The 23918-nt window shown below is 42.2% G+C and overlaps 1 protein-coding gene across 3 annotated transcripts in view; it reads right to left on the bottom strand.

The window, feature by feature from the left end:
- MARCHF8 (membrane associated ring-CH-type finger 8) overlaps nucleotides 1–14772 on the bottom strand; it is a 78527-nt gene extending 63755 nt beyond the window's left edge. Inside the window, exon 1 of one of the 3 annotated variants that reach the window (XM_084766805.1) lies at nucleotides 14401–14772. The gene's annotated coding sequence lies outside the window, so the exon portion shown is untranslated. The other 2 variants (XM_084766807.1, XM_084766806.1) reach the window with 2 other exon arrangements.
- Between the last annotated feature and the right edge of the window lie 9146 nt (nucleotides 14773–23918).

Below are 23918 nucleotides of genomic sequence, written 5' to 3' on the forward strand. Positions count from 1 at the left end.
GGGGAGGGGGGGAGGGGGGGAGGTGCCTTTTGAGACCAGAAGAAGAAATCAAATGCCTTAGAGCTAGAGTTATAGGTAAGTTGCCCAGTGTGGGTGCTGGGAACTCAACTCAGGTCCTCCACGAGTCCTTTTAACCTCTTAGCCCTCTCCCTAGCTCCTAAATTTTTTTTCTTTAAAATAAAAAAGAAAAGAAAAAGAAAGAAAGAAGGCCCCAAGTAGAATACTTGGGAATAAACTTAATAAAACATATGCATATTCCATATAATGGAAATATAAAACACTGCTAAGAGAAATTAAACACTTAAATCAATTTGGAGGCAGATACCATGCTAATGTTGATTCTGCCCAAAGCATAATTTCAGCCATACACCATCAGGTGCTTTATAGATATTGGCTACTGATTCTAAAATTTATATGAAAATACAAAGGACTTAGAACAGATAAAACAGTACCGAGAAAGTCCAAGTTGAAGAACACATCATATGACCTGGAGTAACAAAACTATAGTAGTCAAGCCAGGCACAGTGAGGTGGTTTGTGCCTCTGTCTCAGCTCAAGAGCCTGAGAGGAAGAAACACTTGAGCCGAGGATTGGCAGATAGCTGAGACAACATGGCACAACTACAGCTCAAATTAATCATGATGATGGGGTAGGGGAGAGAAGGCATGGGCATGGGGAGGGAGAAGGGGGAGAGGAGAGAGACATCTAAGGGTAAGCAAATTGACCATGGGGACAGGACCAAGAGTGTAGAAAGCAAACTAATATACAGTCCATTGATGTAGCCTATGTAGCCTTAGCTGGTCAGGAAATTGTTCTGTACATCAGGCTGGTCTCAAATCATAGAGCTCCACCTGCCTTAACTGCTGGGATTAAAGGTATGCAGCATCTCCCAGCACTCTGGAGCCAGAGGCAAGCAGATCTTCATGAGTTCGAGAACAGCCTGATCTACAGAGTGATCCAGGCAGCCAGGACTATTACATAGAGAAACCCTGTCATGAAAAAACAAAACAAGAAAGGTATCCAGTACCACATCCACCTGAAATATTTAATATTCCTGAATACTTGTATTATTTATAAACTACCTAATCTTATATTTTATTATAGAAATATAAATGAATATTCATAAGACAAAAATATACATGTGTGCAAAAAATGTACACAACAAACACATAAACTATAGTAATTATTTATTACTATAAGAATATACACATATATCATTCAAATAATTGAATGAATGAAGAAGCAAGAATTGGCAGAAGTGAAAGTTCTTCCTCACAATAGAAGACAATTAGTACAGAAAGAAGTCTGCACTTGAAAAACCACAATTCAAATCTGAAACTAATGAGCAAAAGTCTGAAGAGGAACAGAAGAGTTTAACTGACTTCAAAGAGAAAAGCAGTGTCTGGTTGTATCAAAACCTGGCAGGCACCAACTACACCCCCAAGTTCCCCAACTGACATTATATGGTTCCTATTATGTTATTCTATGAAGAGCAGAAATATTTTTTGGTTATTATTGTTCTCTAACATGTAAAAATGAATATAACCATGAGGCAACTACCAGAAATTACGAATTAGGAATATTCTAGGAAATAACTGGCCAGTACCCTTCAAAGACACTGATGCCAAGAACAGAGAGATTAAGGAACTATATTCCATGTCAAGGCTGACTAACAGGTCAGCTAAACCCAGATGATTCTGGATTGGACACTGGACAGAGAACACAACAGCAGTAGAGCTGGAGAGCTCGGGTGAAATACAGCAAGTGAACGCCAGGAAAAGGCAGCCGGCAGATCCTTGAACACGTCTTACACTTTTCTGTAAAGCCTGAAATCATATAGCAATGAGCAGAACTAAAAAGGTAGAAAAAAATGTTTCAAACAAATAACGTAGGAAACAGGCCACTAACCTTTAATATGTGACGCTTTTGAAACTGGGAGCATGCCAGAAAGCCCTTGGTTTGATGCTCAGCATGACAAAAGGAAGAGGCAGGCTGAAGTCTATAGAGAAGAAAGGAAGGCCCATCTGCTTAAATAAAAGTTTAAAAATCCTAATACCCAACAAATTAATGGGAAACAGACAACTTATAGCCAATCCAGAAATCAAACTAATGAACTTTAAAAAGAAAAAAAAAAAAAAAACAAGTCAGCTTCACTAGTAAGTACACGACAGATGATGAGACCCTTTTCCATTAAGTGAGTAATTCTATTTTTAAAAATATCATCATTGACAAAGACTTTCTAAAATGATCATTCAACAGGAATCAGAAGTAAGAATAACTAATTAGCAGTTTCAGAAAGGTGGTTCAGCAATATGAATCAAGCGCCTTAAAAATACCTTCATTATTTAAGTTTGTGCTCTCATAAAGGAATAATCTCTACTGTGGATTGAAACTCATGCTCAAGTGTATTCACTAGGAGCTGAGGAGATGCCTCCAAGAGTGACAACACAAGCTGTACAAGCATGGGGCCATGAGTCTGGACCCCAGCACTCACATAAAAAGCTGTTTGTGGCTATGTGTGCCTCTGACTGCAGAGCTGTCAGGGCTGTAGACAGGAGGCTTGCTGACAGATCCTGTCCAGGTACAGTAAGAGACCCCATCTCAATGAGCTTGATAAGAAAGAAGAATGCTGGAGCAGGACCCTGGACATCCTCCTCTGGCCTTCCAGAGTGCAATACCTGCTACACACACACACACACACACACACACACACACACACACACACACACACACACACCACACCGCACCTACATATACACACACTTCAAAATAAATAAAAGACATTCTCCAAAGGGTATTTATAGTAGTAAAATTCCTTAGAATGATTCACATGTTCAGCAATATGAAAATTAGAGTACAGCCACAACATACAACATCCTGTTACTAAAAAATATTAAAACGGGGAAAAAAGATACAAAAAAATGTCAAGAGATTAAAGTTTACAAAATTGGTATTTTAGATTATTTTAAGTAAAAAGAAACTCATTAAAGCCTAGTTTTCAAGTACTAAAAGTGAACAATCAATGAAAACACAAGTTGGGGGGTCGAAAACTCTGGTCTAGTCTCCCACTAGGCTATGAGGTCTAATTTGTCCACCCCCTTCTGCCCACCTGAGCCAGAGCTGACATCTTTACCTGGGGGTGTCCTTCCCCCCTTCTTTTGCTCCCTCAGTACCTGAAGGTGTACACTTTCTCCAGTGTACGCAGTAAACTCTGGCTGCTTCATATTTATAATGCATCCCCCGCTTCTTACATGCAGAAGGAATGGACTCCAGCTACTATGCTAAAGATACCTTAAATATAGTAGTTAATGACGTACAAGTTTCATTTTTTTTCCCCTTGCTTCTTTCAAATATAGCCATTAAGAAAAACAATCCCAAATCCCCAAGGCAGGCTCTGAACAGTACAGACAGCACCTACCTGATTATGTTCTGTGCAGCAAGTGTCATCTGCTTACTTTCATATCAAGAGACATTTTACCATCTAATCACCAGCCACCACCCCAAACACACCCATCTGTGTGCTGCAGTGTCAGCTCTGCCCTACTCTGCTGAGTCTGACTTCCACTTATATGCTCCCCACCTCATTAGCAGAGCACAGTGGTCAGGAGAGAGGAGGATGTGGTCAGGGAAGAGAAGGATGTGAGAAGGCTGGCAACACCACAACCAGACAAGGAATAGAATTATCTTAATGTAGCAGAGGGCCAGGTGGGAGGCATCAGTACATCAGTGGTCTCCAACAGAGGTAATGTTTTAGGAGGCATCTTTGCTTGCCACTGCTTTATAAGTGCTACTGGAAGTTAATAAGGGGGCACAGATGCTATTGGCACCCTACAATGCACAAGGAAGCTCCCCATACAAAGAAAAGTTAGTATCATGGCAGAATCCAATTCCAATTCAGCAGGAAGGAGATGGTGCAGGGTTATGACAGCTGTGTAGTTTAGGACTTGTGTGTGACACGCGCTCACACACACATACACACCTTAACCGGATGCTACAAGAGGGTGGGAGAATTGTTCCTTTGGCTACCAAAATTCTACCTCAAGCATGGGGAGCAAGAAGTTATAGCTGAGGAAGGATGGTACGTATGCCTCCTCCTGGCATACCTTGTGTTTCTTCAAATGCTGCTTCTGAGCAGCAACAGTGAGAAGATAACAACTATCAAAACTGCCCAGGCTGGCAACCACCTCCTGCAGAGCTGGCAAAGACTCACAGAAGGATAACAAGTTGACGTGAGTATCTCGTCAAGTCAGAAGGAGTCCTATGCACAGGCCCAGCTTTGGTCAGGCAGGAGAGAGGTGGCAAGTACAGAAGGCCAGTCAAGAAGAAAATAACAGTGCTACTCCCAGGAGAACAATCAAAAAGCACAGAAGACTCACAGGAGTGGCACTGTAAAAACTGGGAACAAACAATACTCAGCCTCAACTTCCACCCAGAGCAGATGCAAGCAAGAAAGCACTCAGAACACAGCTACCCTGTTACACTTAGTCACCTCATGACTACTGAATCACACAACAGGCCCTCCTTGTTTTAACTCCTTATTTATTTTTGTTGAGCCATGATTTCCTCTGATGAAGGCCAGATAGCTGGGGAAGTCCTTTAGTTCCCAGTCTGGCTGAGACTTAACTCAGACCTACCTCCCAAATGTCATTTGATTGTCTAAGGTAACTTTTGTTCCCAGTGTTAGGGAGTACCTGCCACTTAAGGCCACTCATTTCAACACTAAACGGGAAGAACTATTAGAAATTTGTCTGTTAGAAAGTCGTAAGGTCTGTAAGAAAGTAATTAAGTCATAAATTAGCCCTGGCAGTGGGAGATGGAGGCAGGAGTTCAAGGCCAGAATAAGCTACAGAATTACAATCTGCCTTTTAAAAAGGAGGAGGAGGAGGATAAGGAAAGAAGAGGAGGAAGAGGAGGGGGAGAAAGAGGAGGAGGAAGAGGAGAAACATGGAGCTGGGGGATACAGAACAGTCAGTAGAGTGAACACTTGCTTCACAAGCTTGGCCTCAGGGTCCAATCTCAGCACAGTCAAGAAAGAAAACCACAGAACTGTGTCTACCGTGCTGAATCAACAGAGCCTCCCTCTGAGCCACAGGTGGTGATCTGAGGTTTCTTTCACATCAGTTAGTCTTCCAACTCCAAGCCCTTTTCTCTTCTCTAGGCTGGGGAGGTTCTTCTGTCCCAAGTAGCCTTATACCTACCTACCTCTTTATGTCATACAATTATGAACGGATGTTAAGACCAGTAAGATGCCTCAGCAGGTAAAAGGTGCTTGCCACCAGGCCTGCACCTGAGTCTGATCCTCAGGACTCACATGGTATGAGAACTATCCTCGGACCTCCACAAGAGTACCCTGGTACACACACACACACACACACACACACACACACACACACACACACACAACACACACACAGATATACATGGGTAAACGTTTAAAAATGAGAGGAGAAGGATGGAAAGAAAGAAACAGAATATATCAATGATAGACAATTACAGAATGGCAGAACTAGAAGGAAGCTGGAGCGCATTGTATTGACAGCTAATCTCACCTTGATAAATGCGCAGACAAGGCAGACAGAAAAGCAGCCACTCGGGAAAGGCACAAGGGGACTGAAGATTCTCTGGGCACTGCCCTCAGAGTTGTACCAAACAGCAAAATGTTATGTAACACGACAGCAGTTTTTTAATGTTTTGTGATGAATTTTTAAAAAGTTTTTCTAAGGTCTCATTTTGTGATAAACTGCATTTTTATAATTACTTTTCTTTACATCTGACCTAAATGTCAACAGCAGGTGTGTGCTGTACATGTAGATTTCTGGCCTACAGTACCACAGCCGATTTTCACAAGGACCTCTATGGGAGGAGTGGTTACCATCCCACATGACACTGACAAACCTGGGTCAGAGGTGAGATGGCCAAATCAGTCACCGGTGACCCCAGGCATCCTGCCAAGCTGCTATTCCATCTGGAGAAGTCCTGGAACACCCTAGAACTGTCCCAACAGCATTACACTCAAGGCTTCTAGTGGTTCTTTAAAGCACTTGTACTTAAATAAAATCTTAAGTAAAAGATACCCACCCTGGGAATATACTTAAGTTACGTGTGTGTGTGTGTGTGTGTGTGTGTGTGTGTGTGTGTGTGATTTATTATAATTTATTTACACATTACATCCTGACTGTTAACTCCTTGCTACTTTAGCAACTCCCAATAAGGTACACACGTTATAGTAAGCCTCTTGGCAGAAAATGGAAGATTACTTCAACTTGAAAATCAAGTTAAGTTTTTTGGTTTTGGAGTTTTGTTTTGTTTTGTTTTGTTTGTGTCCCCCCACCACACACACAGGGTTTCTCTGTGTAGCCCTGGCTGTCCTAGATTTGCTTTGTAGACCAAGCTGCCCTCGAACTTACCGAGACCCACTTCCCTCTGCCTCCCTGAATGCTGGGATTTCCAGTGTGCGCCACCACACCCAGTAAGTTAAGTGATTAAACATCAACTTTTGCACTGACTACCATGAAGACACATAAAAGCAAGCTAGCCTCTAGTGAGCGTCACAGTGCTCATCTATGGCATGAAACAGAGAAAAGCCTGGCTAAAGAGAGCTTTATATTCTCAGGCATTCCCCAGAGGCTCCTCCAAGACAGAGATCCTGCACTTTGAACTGACAGCCATGACTGCAAGGGACTCTGGGCAGCCTTCTTCACAGAGAGTATTGTGTGCTGTGTCCCAGGAACAATGAAGCCATCTGAAGAGTGGAACAGCCAGCACCAACAGTTCTCACTCACTACAGTTCACCACTGCTGAGCAATCAATAAGACTATCTTCCAGTCTTCTTCCAATTACGTTATGTGTCATGTGACTGAATCCTGGTCACTAGATTGTAGGAGGAGTTATGTTAGCCACTGTCAGGTCTGGCTTGGAATGCCTCTCAGCATTCACTTAAGATCCTCCAGCTAGCCACGTGGTGGCACACGTCTTTAATCCCAGCACTCTGGAGCAGAGGCAGTCGGATCAACGTGAGTTCAAGGCCAGCCTAGTCTATGAGGCAAGTCCAGGTCCGCCAAGGCTATATAGAGAGACCCTGTGCCAAAAAAACAACAACAACAAAAAATCCTCCAGCTAACTCTCCCTCTGTCATCTTAGCATAGCTACAAATGAAGGCGATAATACCAACTTCTGTGGATTTTTGCATTACAGAAATATGTAGTTGTTACTATTGTTATTACAACACAGTATAGCTTAAATATTTTTCAAAATTTAGGGTGTAAGCATATAATTGTGTTCTGATTTCATTGGTCTGGGATGAGGAAAGGCTTCCCCAAAAAACACAGAGATGAAACAATGACAGATTGATGAACATCAGGAAAAAATTAAAATTTGCATTTGAAAAATTAGAGAGGAAATTAGATAACTCAAGTTTTTTTTTAAAGAAATGGGATATAGTAACAGACCCCTAGATATGTGATTCAACAATGGGTTTCTGATTAATTACTGATTTCACTAAAAATAGGACTATAACCAAGCTCAAGAGTAGGGTAAAGGTAACTGCAGAATTTAAGATGGCCAAGTCATGCAGTATCAAAATAAAAAGGTGATGCACACTTCATTAATGGAAGTACAGCTTCACTAAACATAAGATAAATAAATGCTGCTACCCAGTACAAATCCTCCACAGTCCTATTTTCAGGACTCTCTAATATAATAATCACCCCACAAATGTTTAAAACTATACACAAGAATGGTTGGTGCAACACCATTATACAAGGGAAAAACTGGAGCATACTAAATGCCTATCAATAGAGGAAGACATGAGCCAAGTTATGTATTTAAGCATCCTCCCCATCAATTCCCCACAATTTTCCTTCCTCTTTGAGATGAGGTTCCACTATGCAGCCAGGCTGAGTTTCCAATCCTCCCTCCGTCAGCTGGTGAATTCATGTTTCTCCTTTTGAGCTATTCTCAATCCACGGATTTGTGTGTTGGGTTTGGCATGGTTATGCGTACATTCTTCATGGGTATGTTACTTGGGAATGTAACCTCAAGGTCATGGTGTATCACTGTATATAAGCAACGGAGAAACTGCTGGACTGTTTCACATTGTCCCCTGATTGGCCACACTAACATTTTTTACATCTGTCTTTTTAGTCATGCTAGGAGGTGTGATATGGTATTCCACTGTAAAATGGGATGGGGACTAAACTCTTAGCCTTGTGATTCCTGGCCAAGTTAGACTTCTGATTCCATGGGAGATCGTCTTTGTGATCTTTATTTGCATTTGCCTTCAGCATTTTTTCTGTGTTTACTGGTCAATTGCTTGTCTTATCTGAAGAAATACCCAATCAAATTCTTTGCTTTTGTTGTTGTTGTTGTTGTTGTTGTTAAGCTCTTTTGTTACATTGGTAGGTTGACATTCCAATGGTTTAATCAGATAATATAAGGTACTCACTACTGTTTTGTTGCTGTGTAAGAATTCTCAGACACACTGCTACTGGACCTTCATTAGATAACTGATTTTCTTATACTAAACACTGAGCACACAGGCAGGATAGCAGGAACTCTCTAACACTGCTAACAGGAAAGTGAAGCAGTCCAACTACATGAAAACACAAGTTGGCAATAAGAAAGTTAACCAATGAGCACCAGGCCTGGTTACTCATGCTGGTCCTGATGCTCTCGCCAGCCCCTGACCCCATCCATACCAGCAGGCCCACACACAGACACAGAGACCATGCACCACCTCCTCCTGGGCTATCCTCAATCAGGAAGCTTATGCACTGGCTGTCCCTGGTATAGCTCCAGTCAGACAGCTTTTGCATCAGGCTACAATCTCATATCAGACATACAACCAAAGGGAAAAAGTCATTAACACAAAAGCACAAACAATATGAAATACCAAGACATTATGTCCCCTCATAGCCCACATACGTGGGGGGGGGGCGGTGTGCACAAGCGCACGTGTGTGTGTGTGTGTGTGTGTGTGTGTGTGTGTGTGTGTGTGTGTAATTTCTCCAGTGAGAATTACCTAGATGGACTCCAGGACAGAATTTAAAAGAACAATCACAAACTTGATCAATGTCTTCAAAGGAATTATAAAATGATGGGGGTGGGGAGGGTTGGGAGAAGCTCCACAAACTTAAAGAGGACCCTACTATATGCCTGAGTGATGGCCAGGAAGACACAAATACATGACTGAATGAAATAACAAAGACAATTCAGGATTTGAAAACTGGATTCAGTAAGGAAGATAGAGAACACAAACAGAAATGAAACTCAGTAACAAACTAGAAAACTCAGGGTTAGCTGTGGAAGTAGAAGGTACCAAGGAGAAGGTAGACTGCGGGACTCGAAGACGTAGAGGAATCAAACTACTCAAGCAAAGGCTATGCAAAGTTTTTCAAAAAGCACATAAAAAGGACACATAAAACTGTTGGACACCTTGAAAAGACCAGATCTTCTAATTGTAGACACAGCCAAAGACAAAAATTCCAGATCAACTGAACAGACCAGATCTTCAACAAGACCACAAAAACATCCCCAAATTAATGAAAGACACACTCAAATAAACCGAGAACACATGACCAGAAAATAAGCTCCCCAGCAGATTATAGTGAAATACTTAATAGACAGAATAAGAAGAGAATACTGGAAAGAGAGAGACAGAGACAGACAGACAGACAGACATAGAGAGAGACCACAAGTCACATCTAAAGAAAACCCATCAGAGAAACAGCTGATGCCTCTATAGAAAATGTCAAAAAATCGTCAGAGCCTAGAGCCATGCACGTCAAGGTCTAAAAGACCATGGGTGCCAACCTAAACTACTGTATCCAGGAAAACTATCTGTGAGGATTGAAGGAGAAAGAAAGACTTTTCATTATACAAATAGAAATCATTTCCAAGATGGGAGAGGCGGCTCACAGTTAAGAGCACTGGATGCTCTTCCAGAAGAGTATCGGTTCAATTTTCAGCACTCACATCATGGCTATCTCTCTGTAACTCTATCGTAAGAGATCTGATGCACTCCTCTGGCCTCTGAAGGCACCAGGCATATACATGGTACACAGACATATATGCAGGCAACCATCATACACATAAAAGAATTTTTAAAAATCATTTCCAACAAGCCAGCCCTAAAGGATATACTAGAAGCAAAACTTAGGACTGAAGAGATGAATAAGCATAGCCAAGAGAATATAGGAAGAAAACAAATAAAGCTATAATAACTAAAACACAAAACAGGAATAAGAACATAAATAGCAAAACAAATGAACAACCCTCCCCTGAAATGACAGTCATCAACAAACACCTTTAAATGGAATTAGTAACCCTAGTTCCCAATTAAACGACACAGGTTTGTTTCGTGGATTAAGAAACAAAATCCGAGCATGCCTGTAATCCCAGAACTTTGGAAGGCAGAGGCAGGTGGGTCTCTGTGAGTTGGAGGCCACTCTGGTCTACAACGCGAGTTCACGACAGCCAAGGCTACACAGAGAAACCCTGTCTGGAAAAGACAAAGCAAACAAACAAAACGTTTTCATCAGACTGGCCTATAGGTAAGTCTGTGGAACATAACTAATGATGGATGTGGGAGGGCCTAGCCCACTGTGAGCAGCACCACCCCTGGGCGGATTGCCCTGGATGCTCCAATAAAGCAGGCTGTGCAAGCCACAGGCAGCAAGCCACAGGAAGCAAGCCACAGGCAGCAAGCCACAGGAAGCAAACCAGTAATCAGCTTTGCTCTATGGCTTTGCTTCAGTTCCTGCCTCCAGATACCTGCCTTGAACTCCTGCCCTGAGTTCTTTTCATAATGGACTTTAAGTTATAAATTGAATAAAAATCCTTTTTTCCTCAAGTTGTTTTTGGTCATGGTCTTTTTCACAGCAATAGAAAGCAAACAAACAGGACCAGGAAGCAAGCAAGTGTCCCTATCCTGATAAGAAAAGAACAGGTTTCAAATGAAAACTAATCAGAAACCAGTATCATCCTAAGTGGAGAAAAACTAGAAGTAGTACATTAAAATCAGACTAAGATAGCACTGTCCCTATTCCTTTTCAACATAGTGCTCAGAGCAATAGCTAGAGTGATAAAGCAAGAGGAGGAAATTAAATGGATACTAAGAGGAAAAGATGTCAAATTACCCATTTGCAGATGATGCGTTATACATAAGAGATCCCAAAAGTTTCATCAGAAAAATTCTAGAAATAATCAACACTTTGAACAAAAGGGCTGGATACAAAATCAACTTCAGTAGCTTTTCTTACACCAATAACAAATACTTAGAAAGGAGATGATGGACACAATCCCACTATGCTCAAGGAAAATAAAGTGTCTAGGAGTAAACCTAATGGAGGTGAAAGACCTCTACAATAATAACTTCAAATCTCTGAATAAAAAGAATGAGAAATACACTAAAAAATGGAAAGACTTCTCATTTTTATGTATTGGTACAATATTGTGAAAATGAACATCCTACCAAAAGCAATTTACAGATTCAGTGTAAATTCAATAGAGAGACTCTATGACATTCTTCATAGAAATAGAGGGGGAATCCTGAAATTCATATTGAACCACAATAGGAACTGGCACTTAGATGCTGAGAGTAGCAAACAGCCATTTAATTGGACTTAAGGCCATCTTAACAGGAGGGGGAAAGTCTCCTGTTATAAATCTGGACAACTACCCCTGACTGGTGAGGTCCTCTAGGACTTTAGTAAATCAGCATTTTCTAACTGTATTGTAAAGACTTATCCTCCTACCCACCAAATAAGTGGGTCTCAACCCTCATCAAAGAAGCTTCTCTCTGTAACAGGCAGAAACCATCACAGGAAGTCACAAGTGAGCAGAAAGCAGAGCACTGTGGGGTGAGCAGCCCTGAGTGATGTACCTACAATGCAACCGCTATGACTAAGGATCAGGGAACGTATCAGCAGACAGGGCGGCAAGAGGGAGGAGCCGGACGCCCAGGATGTCTGCTGCAAGACAGTGTCTTCTGTGTGCCACAGGGAAGCTGCAGCCAGAATCTCAACAGTATGGTTTCTTAAGCAAGACCTGAACAATGGCTACACCTTTTGACGTGCCAGTGTGGATGAGGAAAAGCCCACAAGGCTCCGCCCAAGGAAGAAGAGCTACAGGTAACTAATGGCTGCTAAGAGAGGGCAAATCAGTCTTCTCCAGGGACAAGCTCCCTGATAGGTTACCCAATCTTCCAATCTCAAGCGGTCAGCCTTAAACACATATACACACAAGCAACGCTAAAGGGACTCACTGAGGGGGGGAGGGGAGAGATTATTAAAGAATAAGAGGTTATGAATTTCCGAGGAAGTTTAGGGGCACAAGGGAGGAATGGACAGATGGATAGAGGGGGTAGAAAATATAAATGTAAGTACTCATATATGAAATTTAAAAACAAAAAACAACTGGCTCTAGGCTGTGGATCAGTGGTAGAGCAGTGGCCTGGTATGTGTGAGATCCTACATTCAATTCCCAGAAAGAAAGAACACTTGGTAGAGGAAAAAAGGAACATAACACATGTGACAGAGTGCTGGCCTTCAAGTGGATGGTTCAACTGATAGTAAAGAGGGTTTTTTCGTGGGTTTTTTTTTTTGTTGTTGTTGTTGTTTTCTCTGTTTTGTTTGTTTGCGGTTGAAGACTGGACAGAGCCCTGTGCGTGCTAAGCACGCCCCTGCTACAGAGCCACATTGGCATCCCCCAACAGGGCAGCTTAACAAGAGAATCAGTGCCATCCTATGGAGTCTTGGGCTAATTTTTTCCTAGTGCTAATTTAAATGAGACAAGTATATTGGAACTGAAGCAGACGTATTTAGCAACAACTAAAATCAAGTAAACAGTTAAAAAAAAAACCTGTTTTCAAATAAATGATGAACTAGTTTAGGTATGTCCCACATATTTTATATTTACCTGAAATTCATATTTGGTTGTGAATCCTGTAGTTTATCTGACAGTCCTAATTGTAGTCCTGCCGTGAAACACAACTTCCACACTCAAGAGCAGAAGCTAAAAACAAGCCAAAATAACAACGAACAAAAACCCAGTCTGCCTAACTTAACTTGAAGATAAAGGAAGTAAAGTGTCTTGGAAATGAGGAGGACTTGCTACGCCTGGGTGACGCGGACGCCAGACCTCCAGCATCCATTCCCCACACAGCGGGCAACCTTTCTAAAAACGTCTTCTGCCTCCATCTTCTCAGTGCCAAGATTGTAGGCATGCGCCATCATGCCCACAAGTTTTCCCTTCTTACATCGAAGTTCAGTGCGTCTCTTATCGACAAAATCTCCAGAAAAGAAGTTACGAAAGCACACATTGCTCTTTATTTTAACTTTCCAGGTAACGGCCTCTGCCCGTACCCCATTCCTTCACACGCTGCGTGTATTCACTCACTGAACAAACAGGGGATTTTCCCTCCCAAACGGAACCGCTCGAAATTCAAAGTTCCCTTGCTTCAGATTTTTAACATTTAGTTTAAATAATAATAATAATAATTGTGTCCACGCTATTCCATAAGTCTAACAAGTGTAGTTCATGCATTCTTTTTCACGGGTGATTTGAGTATTCTAAATGAAGCATTCCACTCCCGTTTTGAGTGGAACTGGGTGTGAAGTTTACCATATAAACACACGCTAGCTTCACTTGGGACTAATCAGCAATATTGGTGCTTTTTCCAGGAGATAAGTTATATACTAATTATTTCTCTAATTGCACAAAATAAGGAGAAAAATAATGGAAAGTGCCATACATCGCATGTATTTTCAGACACCATCAAATTAATAACAAGAGAACCAGCAGCACTCTGTAATAAATCTTGACAGCTGTGTGACCATGACCACTCTGTCTTACAGTTGTGTAGACAAAGAGGCAGAAAAATGAGTCCGTCCCCGCCTCCCCCCCCCCCCCCCCCGCCTGGGCTTACAGAAGGTTTATTTTTCCTCTCCCCCTTTGAGGTCTCACCGCATTAAAGAAACGTGAGAACAAGAACATGAGCCATGACGATTCTCCCTAACAAGTTCCCTATTAAAAACTTGACTCAGATGAAGGAGAGTCCAAGTCAGTTCCAAGAAAAACATTTTTAAAGACTTGCAAAAGGACGGCGATTAAAATGCAAAGCAGCCTACCTACGCTTTCCCGCGGGCGCTTCTACTTGAGCAGGACTCTCCAGACGCCACGTCAGGCACTCAGAGAGCAGGAGTGCACCCCTTCCATCGCGCAAGTGGAAACTGAGGCTGAGGCAAAGGCAGGAAGGGCTGCGTGGTGGTGCACGGCCTCCCAGCCCAGCCGCAGGACTCCACCTGAGGCAGCCCGGAGCCTGGGGCCGCCCCGGGGGATCCGGTGACCCGGCCCCGCCCCGCGGCACGCGGCCTCTCCCCGGCCGAGACCACGGCGCACCCACCTGTCGCGGCCTCCCGAGCGGCCACACCCCTGGCGGCGGCCGGGCGCGCGCGGCTCCCCTCCCGCCACGCCACGCCGCTCTTCGGCGCAAGCAGCTCAGGTGGGCGCCGAGCTCCACGCGCCGCCCGCTTCCTGCATGACACAGGCCGGACGCCGCAGGGCCGCCGGGTCAGCGCACAGTCTACACCACCCAGCGAGGAGGACGCCGACTGACCGGTCACGTGACGCGCTGGTCACGTGCCCGTCGCGCCTCTGGCAAAGCGTTGCTCGGACGACCTGGGGCGCTGGGAAGGCGGGGCGGCCGGGGGCCTCTGGGCGACAGGGCGCCGGCGGTGAGGGCGCCAATGGCGCTAGAGACTCCGCCTGGCTTCACCTTTTAAAGGAAGGGAAACCTTCCGGTGCGTGAAGCTAGCAAGTGGAAGTGGGAGTGGCGGGAACTAAGAGATGGAAGGTTTGTTGTGTGAACTAACCCTGGTGTTGGTGGTGGTTGTTTTTTTTTCTTTTTACTCTCACTCCCTAACCTAGAGAGATACTAGTTTTATTTATATATATATATATATATATATATATATATATATATATATATATATATATATATATATACACATACATACATACATACATACATATATATATATATATATATATATATATATATATATATATAGTGTGTGTGTGTGTTATTTGATTCTACTCTGTTCACATTAAACTCTAACCTGATTACGCCTCTAGGTCGGTATTCTTTGTGACTTCTCCTGGCCCCAGTCCTGTTGGTTGGACCCAGGGATTCTCACAGAAGAGAATCTCTGAGTTTCATCCCCAGCTCTTACTATTTCTTACAATTCTGACTTTCCCAAGTCACGCCTTACAGAAGCAGAGGTTTCAGTCCCTGGCAATTTTGCTTATCCAAACCCTTTATTACATGGTACATTAAAAAGTATTTTTTTAATTTGTGAGAGATATGTAGGCAAATCCCTGCAGTACTCTACAATTTTCTGATGCCTAGAAATAAGGCTGTTAGCTTAGCTAATCCCATTATTCCCTACAGTGCTGATCATTGTGCATACTTGGCTGGTTAGACAGCAAATTGCTAAGAAACAAAACATCTGGATCCATGCAGCAAAGCAAAATGGCTTCATTTCTGTAAATCACTGTGATTTACAGATTGTAGATTATGAGATAGTGAGTGAGGCCAGGTGTTGCCCTAGAAAGAGTCACATCCAACTCCCCAAATGGTTAAGCATATAAGATATGTTCTGGTTTATTAGTTAAAGGTCCATTGCAAACAAAAAATGCTGTTACAGTCGACGCGGTAGTGTGCACCTTTAATTTCTTCCCTTGGGAGGCTTTCAAGACAAGACATCATGAGTTCTTCAAGCCTATCAAGCCAGACCTACATAGTTAACTTTTTTAAAGTGTCTGACAGAATATACTGCAATTGCAGGGCATGTTGGCACATCCCTTTAATGCCAGCAGAGGCAGGCCAATCGCTGTGAGTTTGAGGTCAACCTGGTCTACAAAGCGAGTCCAGGACAGCCATGGCTGTTTTAAAAAACAAAACGAAAAACAAAACTGCAGTTATCTATGACCATAATGACATTTAACTCAGTGGATCTGAAGTGTGAGAAATGACTAGCTAAGCCTTAACTATGCTGTGGAAGAGCCACCCTTGACTCCACACTTCCTGGTCTTAAGTTTCAGCTTCCCACCTGGGATAACTTATTGAAATGGTTTATTTTGGCTCATGGCTCTGGAGGGTCCAATCCTAGATGACAGCAGTTTCCTTTTTTGTTTCTTATTGCTTATGAAGCCAGCTTCTTCAGTTGAGCCCATCAGAAAGCTCATTCTTCTAGAATGCTTTTGGACAATTCAAAAATTGAAAAAAAATACAAAACTGGGTATAGAGGTACATGCCTGTGACCCCAGCTATGCCAAAGACTAAGGCTGGAGACCACGCAGTCAAGCCTTGAAGCAAGCCTGAGCGACAGAGCAAGACTATGTATCAAATTACATATATTGCCAAGATCTTAAAACTAATTTTGGGGTAACTGTTGACAGTGAGCTAGGTCACAGCTTGGAAGGCTTGTTGTTGAGGTGCGCGAGAATTTTTGAGTTTCTCTTTTCATTGTTTAATAAAGCAACAGAGAGTTGGTGCTGGGTATTTGAAAAGATGGTGCCTGATTGACCCTTTGGATTTCTTCTTTGGATGCAATTAATCCAGGGTAGGGCTGTATTCCAGCCACTGCTGAGCAACAAGGCCCTGAGGACTTACACATCCACATAAGGACATTGAAGAGCCACACACAACTCTGCAGCTTTCTCTTCTGCTACCACAATTCAGGAACATTGTGAAACTACCTGGGGTAAACAGCCAGAGTCCAAATTACTTTATTGGGCAGCTGCCCTAGGGCATTGCTCAAAACACTGGGCTTTATATGAGTAAGAAATAAATTGTTGCATCAAACCACTGACCTTTGAGAGATTAATTTGAAACCGTAGCATAGTATGTTATGTTATAATCTGAATTCTATCTTCCAAAGTCATGATGTTGAACTTCTAACCCTTAATACTTTTTAATAAGACTTTCAGTCTTTGGGTTTTAACTCAATGATGTTATTTTGTTGTACAGATTATTCAAGGTTTGGCCACTTAGAGCACATCTGTGTGAGTCTTGTACCCTGGCACAGCATCATTATTGTGGACTCAAGGTGTTTTTTTAATTTTTAATTTTTATTTATTTTTGGTTTTTCAAGACAGGATTCCTCTGTGTAGCCTTGTCTGTCCTGGAGATTGCTCTATAGACCAGGCTTGTCTTGAACTCACAGGGATTGTCAACTCACAGGGATCCACCTGCCTCCTCAGTGCTGGGATTAAAGGTGTGCGCCATCACTACCCAGCTATAGTGGGTTTTCTTTTTAATCGTGGCCTTACTCTCTGGGATTGTAGTTTGTTTATATATTTCCTGTCCCCACACTATGACTCCTCTCCAAGGCGATATCCTAGGGAAATTGTACTAGAAACCAAAATCTGGGCATGGGGTATACTAGGGCACTGTGTCTTCTAGGCCTTCTCAGAGAGACTGCAACAAGGCACAGCCCCACAATGAGATGTTATTAGCAATCAGAAGAAGTAGGCTAAAAGTAAAAGACACATTTCTCTCAGTATCTTAAGTGATGTTTTTTAAGTTAGGCTCTCATTCAAAACTTAAGATGGCTGTCTCACAAGGCCTGGTCACACTGGACACTTGGGCAACAGCATAAGAACGTGTCACTCAGTCTACTGCACAGACCCGCAATCAATCTGTCCGATTCTGCATTGTTTAATCATTCACCACCATCATGGTTAGCACACACTCATGACAAAGAGGCCTTGCGATTTGGAGTGATAATAATCACTCTCTGTGTTGTTGTTTATGCAATTTTATGTCTTGAGTATGGACATGTCTTCTAGATTTCTGCCAAATGACAGTCTCCAAGCAGAATGGCCCTTCATCCAGACATGCTGAGACTCTTGATACTTGGGTAGGTAGGCTCGACATCCCAAGTAAGTGTGAAGGAGCTATAGAAAAGTGGAGCTCTACCTTCTGGATCAGGAAGGCCAGAAAGACAGGGAGGTATCTAGACAGCAGACAGGGTCTCCTCTCATCAGTGACATGGGTGTAGCTTCTTGCCTGAAATTTTCACCTCCTTTTACATTTTCTAGGACTCCCACCCAAGACTCCATTTATAGGAGGAAGACATGCACTAAAGCCTGTGCAACCCCAGCCTTTCCTGGTTTACCCTAATTTATCAAATCTCATCCAGGGCATCCCCGAGCCACTTCACCTCTGTTAGAGAGGTTTCCTAGCAACATTTTGAGAAGTAACTTGAGAGATACCAAAATAGTATATATGATTAATGCAAATACAGTTGTCACTGCCCCTTGAGGAATCCCTTCAAAACTTTGCTGTCTTAATTTCTGCAAATACAGGTAAGTCAATATCAATGTCCTTGTATGTGCCCTACTTGGGTCTTTTCCCTAAACCTCATGAAATAAGCCTACTAAAATAGCTTTACTTCCTGACTCTGCTTCAGATTGGCCATGACTAAAATTCTTTTCTGCATCAAACCCTGGGTTGGCCTTGTTGGGGTCCCCAAGAGATAATGGTTGAGGGGGGCAGCACAGAGCTGTGTATCTGTCCCCTAATTCTGACAAGACGATCCTCTCGCCGCAGCCTCCTGAGTAGCTGAGAGTACAGGTTTGCATCAGCACACCCAGCCTTCATTTTCTTCTTAGAAGACCGGATATGTACTGTGTGGATAATCTATTCTGCTGTGCTCTCTTCATTAGTTTCTTCATGTAAAGTTTGTACTTTACATTCTTCCCTCTTGAAATCTAGTCCACTATTGTAAAGACTGTGGCCATATAACACTGTATCTGTTTCTAAACTCTTGTTTGAAGCTACTCAAACAGAAAAGCAAAAGGGGCAGGCAGCGGCGGTGGTGGTGGTGGTGGTGGTGGTGCACACCTTTAATCCCAGGATTTGTGAGGCAGAGGAAGAGGGATTCAAGGCCAGCCTGGTCTACAGAGTAAGTTCCAGGGCAGTCAAGGCTACACAGAGAAACCTTGTCTCAACATCCCCACCCCCAAAAAAGAAAAGAAAAGAAAAGGGAGAAACCCCTTAACTTCCATATTTTCTTGTAATAGAGTTCTGATCAGTGAAATGTCACTCAGCAAGACATCTGTACCTAGAGAGGTAAAGTCAAACTCAGAAAAAAACGAACACACACTTTTTTTTTTTTTGAGCCACGGTTTCTCTACCCATCTCTCCTTTATATTATTTCTCTTTTACCAGATGAAAATTACAATCATGTAGTGGCCTGGTTAGCTAGTCAAAACATGTGTTCTGCAACAAACTCTACTGGTCTATTTCACCCAATGCCTAATTACAGTGCCTGTATGTGAGCCACACTGCCTAAGCATTGAATGAGTATGATAAAGCACTGCTATCAGGTACTTAAAATTAGAGAATAGCTCCCTTCATAAATGCTGGTTACACTCTTACATCCTAGCTCTCCAGAAAATCTCTGGATATTTGAAGACTCCTAATACCTTAAGATATTAAGATTGACCAAAAAAAAATCCAAAACAATATATGAAAATGTCTTCAATTAAAACTGGCTTTGTTTTGTTTTTTTAAAGAGGGGCAGGGAACATAATAAGTTATTTGAGCAGGAGAGACAGAATAAGTTATTTGAGCCAGGCCTCAAACTGAAAACACTGAGTTAAAAACTGGAGAAATGGCTCAGAAGTTAAGAGCACTGACTATTCTTCCAGAGGACCCAGGTTCAATCCCCAGCACCCACATGGCAACTCACAACTGTCTGTAACTCCAAGATCTGACACCTTCACACAGACATACATGCAGGAAAAACACCAATGTAACATAAAAATTTTTTAAAAATCAAAAGTGTTTGTGCTGAGTGAGCTACGCTTGTGTCTTTCTATAATGTCAGAATTACTAAGTGGCAGCATAGGCACCCACTATGTCAGTTTCCTGACCTTGACCTTGCCTAGCCTGATAAGCATGGCCATGTCCAGCCCAAGTTCTACACTACAAGTCACAAAGTGGTTTTACACTTCAGAGGCCGAAAGGGGTTAAGGGTGCCACAGGAATGTACAAGTCTGTACAGAAAGCCCACACATGCATACTGTAGGTGGTCAAATAAGGAACTAGCAACCATTCAGGATGCTTCAGGGTGTAAGGTAAAGATGAGTCCAGTGGTCTGAAATTAGAAGAGTAAAATTTATACAGTAGGACGTGGTGAAGATCTGGGCAGAGGCCATGCCACTCCTAGATGCCTTTCCCTTTGGTGTGCTTCAGAAGAGGAAGACCACATCAAATGCTGATCTGGTGTTTGATAAACTCACATACCTAGCTGTTGCTGTTTGTTTTGTAGACAATGTCTCCCAGCATAACCCATGCTGACCTTGAACTCAAAATCCTTCTGAGTCATTCTCAAAGTTGCTGGCATAACAGGTGTGTGGCAGCACACCTACCCATGACTAGTGTTCCTAAGGCATTTTGATGTGTGTCCATGTGCATGATGTGCTGGGTTAATAAATCAGCATTAACAACTTAGCAAGCTATGCCTCACCACTGTGCTATGAAGCTGTTAGTTTCTCTCAATGAATCCTGTATGTACAATCCCTGGTCACTACTCACTTGTCCAGAAAAGATGTCACATCATTCTGCCCTACCTTTTTTCAATCAAAATGAAATAACTCTGACAAACTGGTGCTCAAGAACAGCCTTGTTTCTATACTTTTTTAAAACAAGAATTATAAAAATGGCTATCAATATTTTCTAGAATAACTGTTCTAGAATCTGAAAACACGCATCCAACATTGTACACACAGTACAGAAATCCTTTCAATATTACTTGTATATACCTGAAGAGGCACATATAGACTCAGTATCATCCAAAGGGTAGGATGAGAAAGACTAAAAGACCACAGGATTTCTGGGATTTCACAATGTGTGGCCCCTTGACTATGAATGCATATTTTTTAAAGGGAAGAACACTCATTTCCATCTCCCACAAGGCAGTGCATGCTCATGATCCTAGTGTTTGGTACGTTGAAGCAGGATTAAGGATTCCAGGTCTGGGGTCCATAGTGAAACTCTCCAAAAAGAGAAGAGCTGTGGTGTAGCTAGCTGAGTGGTACTATCATGTTCAAGGCCCTGGGTTCCACCCCAGCACTGTACAAATCTATTTTAATCATGATTCTGTCCACAAGGAAGCTAATTTCACCATGAGCTCAGGGCTCAAGGCTTATTAGTCTTCCATTTGCAAGGTTGGATATTTTCCTGCCAGAGGGGCCATCATACCACTGTCCAGTGCCTTCCAGGACAAGACCAGGATATATTGCAACAAAGGTGACAATGCCATCTTAATGGGCCTGGAGAAGGCAGCTGATCAAAGAGGGTATTTCTTGAACATTAAAATCTAACGTGATCTGCCTTGCTAGGTTCGGGCCTTGCTTTAGGAGCTGTCGTCCCTTGCTGGCTTTCCCTTTTGCAGTAGTAATGTCAGTCCTATGACTGACCGTTGTTGGGTTTTGAGCATGTAGCATTTTCTGATTTCACAGGTTTACAGCTGGAGAAGGAATTTTGCTTCAAGATGAATCAGACTGAGTCTTACCTATACCTGATTTAGATGGTATTTAAAGTAGGACTATCAAGTCTTATGGAATGAATTGAGCATGTGGCACCCTGGGGGAAGGAAAGAAGTTTCCATTTCCATTTTCACATAAGAACATGAATTTTATGGGGCCAATAGTGGAATATTGTGGAATTCATTTCTCTTGTCAAAACTCACATTGATACTTTAAGCCCCAGCATGGTTTAACTAGGAGTAAGAAGGTAATTATGATTAAGTTAGGTCATATTAAGTGCCTAAATTTTGCTTGGATTAGTCTCCATGTTAAGAAAGACACTGCAGTTTTCTCTTTTGGTTCTTCCCTATGTGTCCTCACTCTCACCTCTGTTATGTACATACCAATGAAAAGCATGCAAGGGTATTACAAGAAGGCAGTGCAAACCTCCACAAATGGACAGTTAGACCTATACATGGCACTTCTAGGCACCAGAACTCTGCTGACACAACTGCCACTCAAAATGCCTAGTCTATGCTATTTTGTTATGAAAACCTGAGTGAAAATTATGCTGACAAAAAGTGAGAGCACTAAGTTATCATCTCACACTCCTTACCTGACAGTGCACAGCATGACAGAGCATCACAATACGTGACTACTGTATATATGTGTGTGTATGTGTGTGTATATATACACACATATATATATACACACACATACACACACACTGATGGTAACTTCCAGAAAAATGACGGTTACCAGAAAAAAAAATCAGGTCTTTGATGTAATTTTGACTTTCTTAATTTTTTTTCTAAAAATATATAGTTTTAAATATATATACTTATATAAATATATATTAAATATATTACTTTCATTAGAAATTTTTTAAATTGTAGGGCATGGTGGCACATGCCTGTAATCCCAGCACTAGTGAGGCAGAGTCAGACAAATCTCTGTGAGTTTGAGGCCAGCTGTTCTACAAAGAGAGTCCAGGACAGCCAAGACTACACAGAAACCTTGCCTCAAAAAACCAATAATTATGATGATGATGATGATGACGATGTGATGATAACAAAAACAACAACAATAATAATAATAATTTAAATTTTACATTTTCAAGAGAAAGTTAAAATACCATACCTTCATTTCCTAAATCTTAGTCATCGAGGTCATTTGTGACTTTGGTTATTTGTATCCTAGTAACTTGTAAGTTTTTACTCTTTAAAATCCTAAATCAGGGCTGGAGAGTTATCTCAGAGGTTAAGAGCACTGGCAGCTCTTCCAAAGGTCCTGAGGTCAATTCCCAGCAACCATATGGTGGCTCACAACCATCTATAATGAGACCTAGTGCCCTCTTCTGGCCTGCAAGCATTACATGCAGCCAGAACACTGTATACATAATAAACAAATCGGTCTTTTAAAAAAATTAAAATCCTAAATCAACCTATTTCACTTTTTCAGTTTTGAACAGTTTGTATTTTTTCTGACAAACATTGAAACTAGTTAGTTAAACATGTCTATCCACTCATAAACATTATCCTAAAGCATGTCGTGTTCAGGAGTGGTACAGATGGCACGCTGTCTGGATAAGAACCCTGACTGTCATGATGGTTTAAAGCCATATTATTCCTCAGAGAAAACTCCTGTCCCTATTTTACAGTTAAATCACTTCAGAGAGTAATTCTTTCAAGTAATAAATATGGTTTAGAAATATAAAAATTAGCTAGGCCTTTATTTATTCCTCTGAAAAAGCATGCCTTTCAGGGCCTAGGGAGATGGTACAGTGATTAAGAGTATTTGTATTGCAAGCAAGCGTGAAGAACTGAGTTCAAATGCCCCGTACTCACATAAAAAGTTGGGCATGGCTACAAGTACCTGTAACAGCAACACTGAGAGGGGTACTGGGAGGAGAGACAGGCAGATCCCGAGAGCTGGTTAGCCAGCCAGCCAAAATGGCAAAACCTGTGTAAAGCAGTAAGGTGGAGACTGGTCAGAGATGGACGAGCCCAGGCTTTCTCAGAGGCCTCGGTGAAAGGGCAAAGGAACCCAGCTCTGTGTCTTTGCCTAGGAGTATGCTTGGGACGGCCCAATCTGCGCTGGTGGCCAGGGCCTCAAAGGACTTAAGGTTTTGTTTCCTGGGAACTTGGCTTTTCCCCATAGAGAGACTGGAGTAATGAGTCCCAAAGCCACTAGGTGCTCAGTCTGTGGTGTGCTTGTGTCCCCTTCTGTCCAACATTGCTTGACTGGCTTCCTGCTAACTTCACCCCATTATTGGTATTTCTGCTGACTCTGTCCCATTTCTCTCCCCCTGGAAATAGTACGTAAGATGCAGTACTTTTTAATAATAAGCTTGCTTGGTGTAAGATCTCCAAACCCAGCTTT

This window comes from Acomys minous (genome assembly GCF_964271855.1).
Source record: "Acomys minous genome assembly, chromosome: 17".
Classification (NCBI taxonomy): Eukaryota; Metazoa; Chordata; class Mammalia; order Rodentia; family Muridae; genus Acomys; species Acomys minous.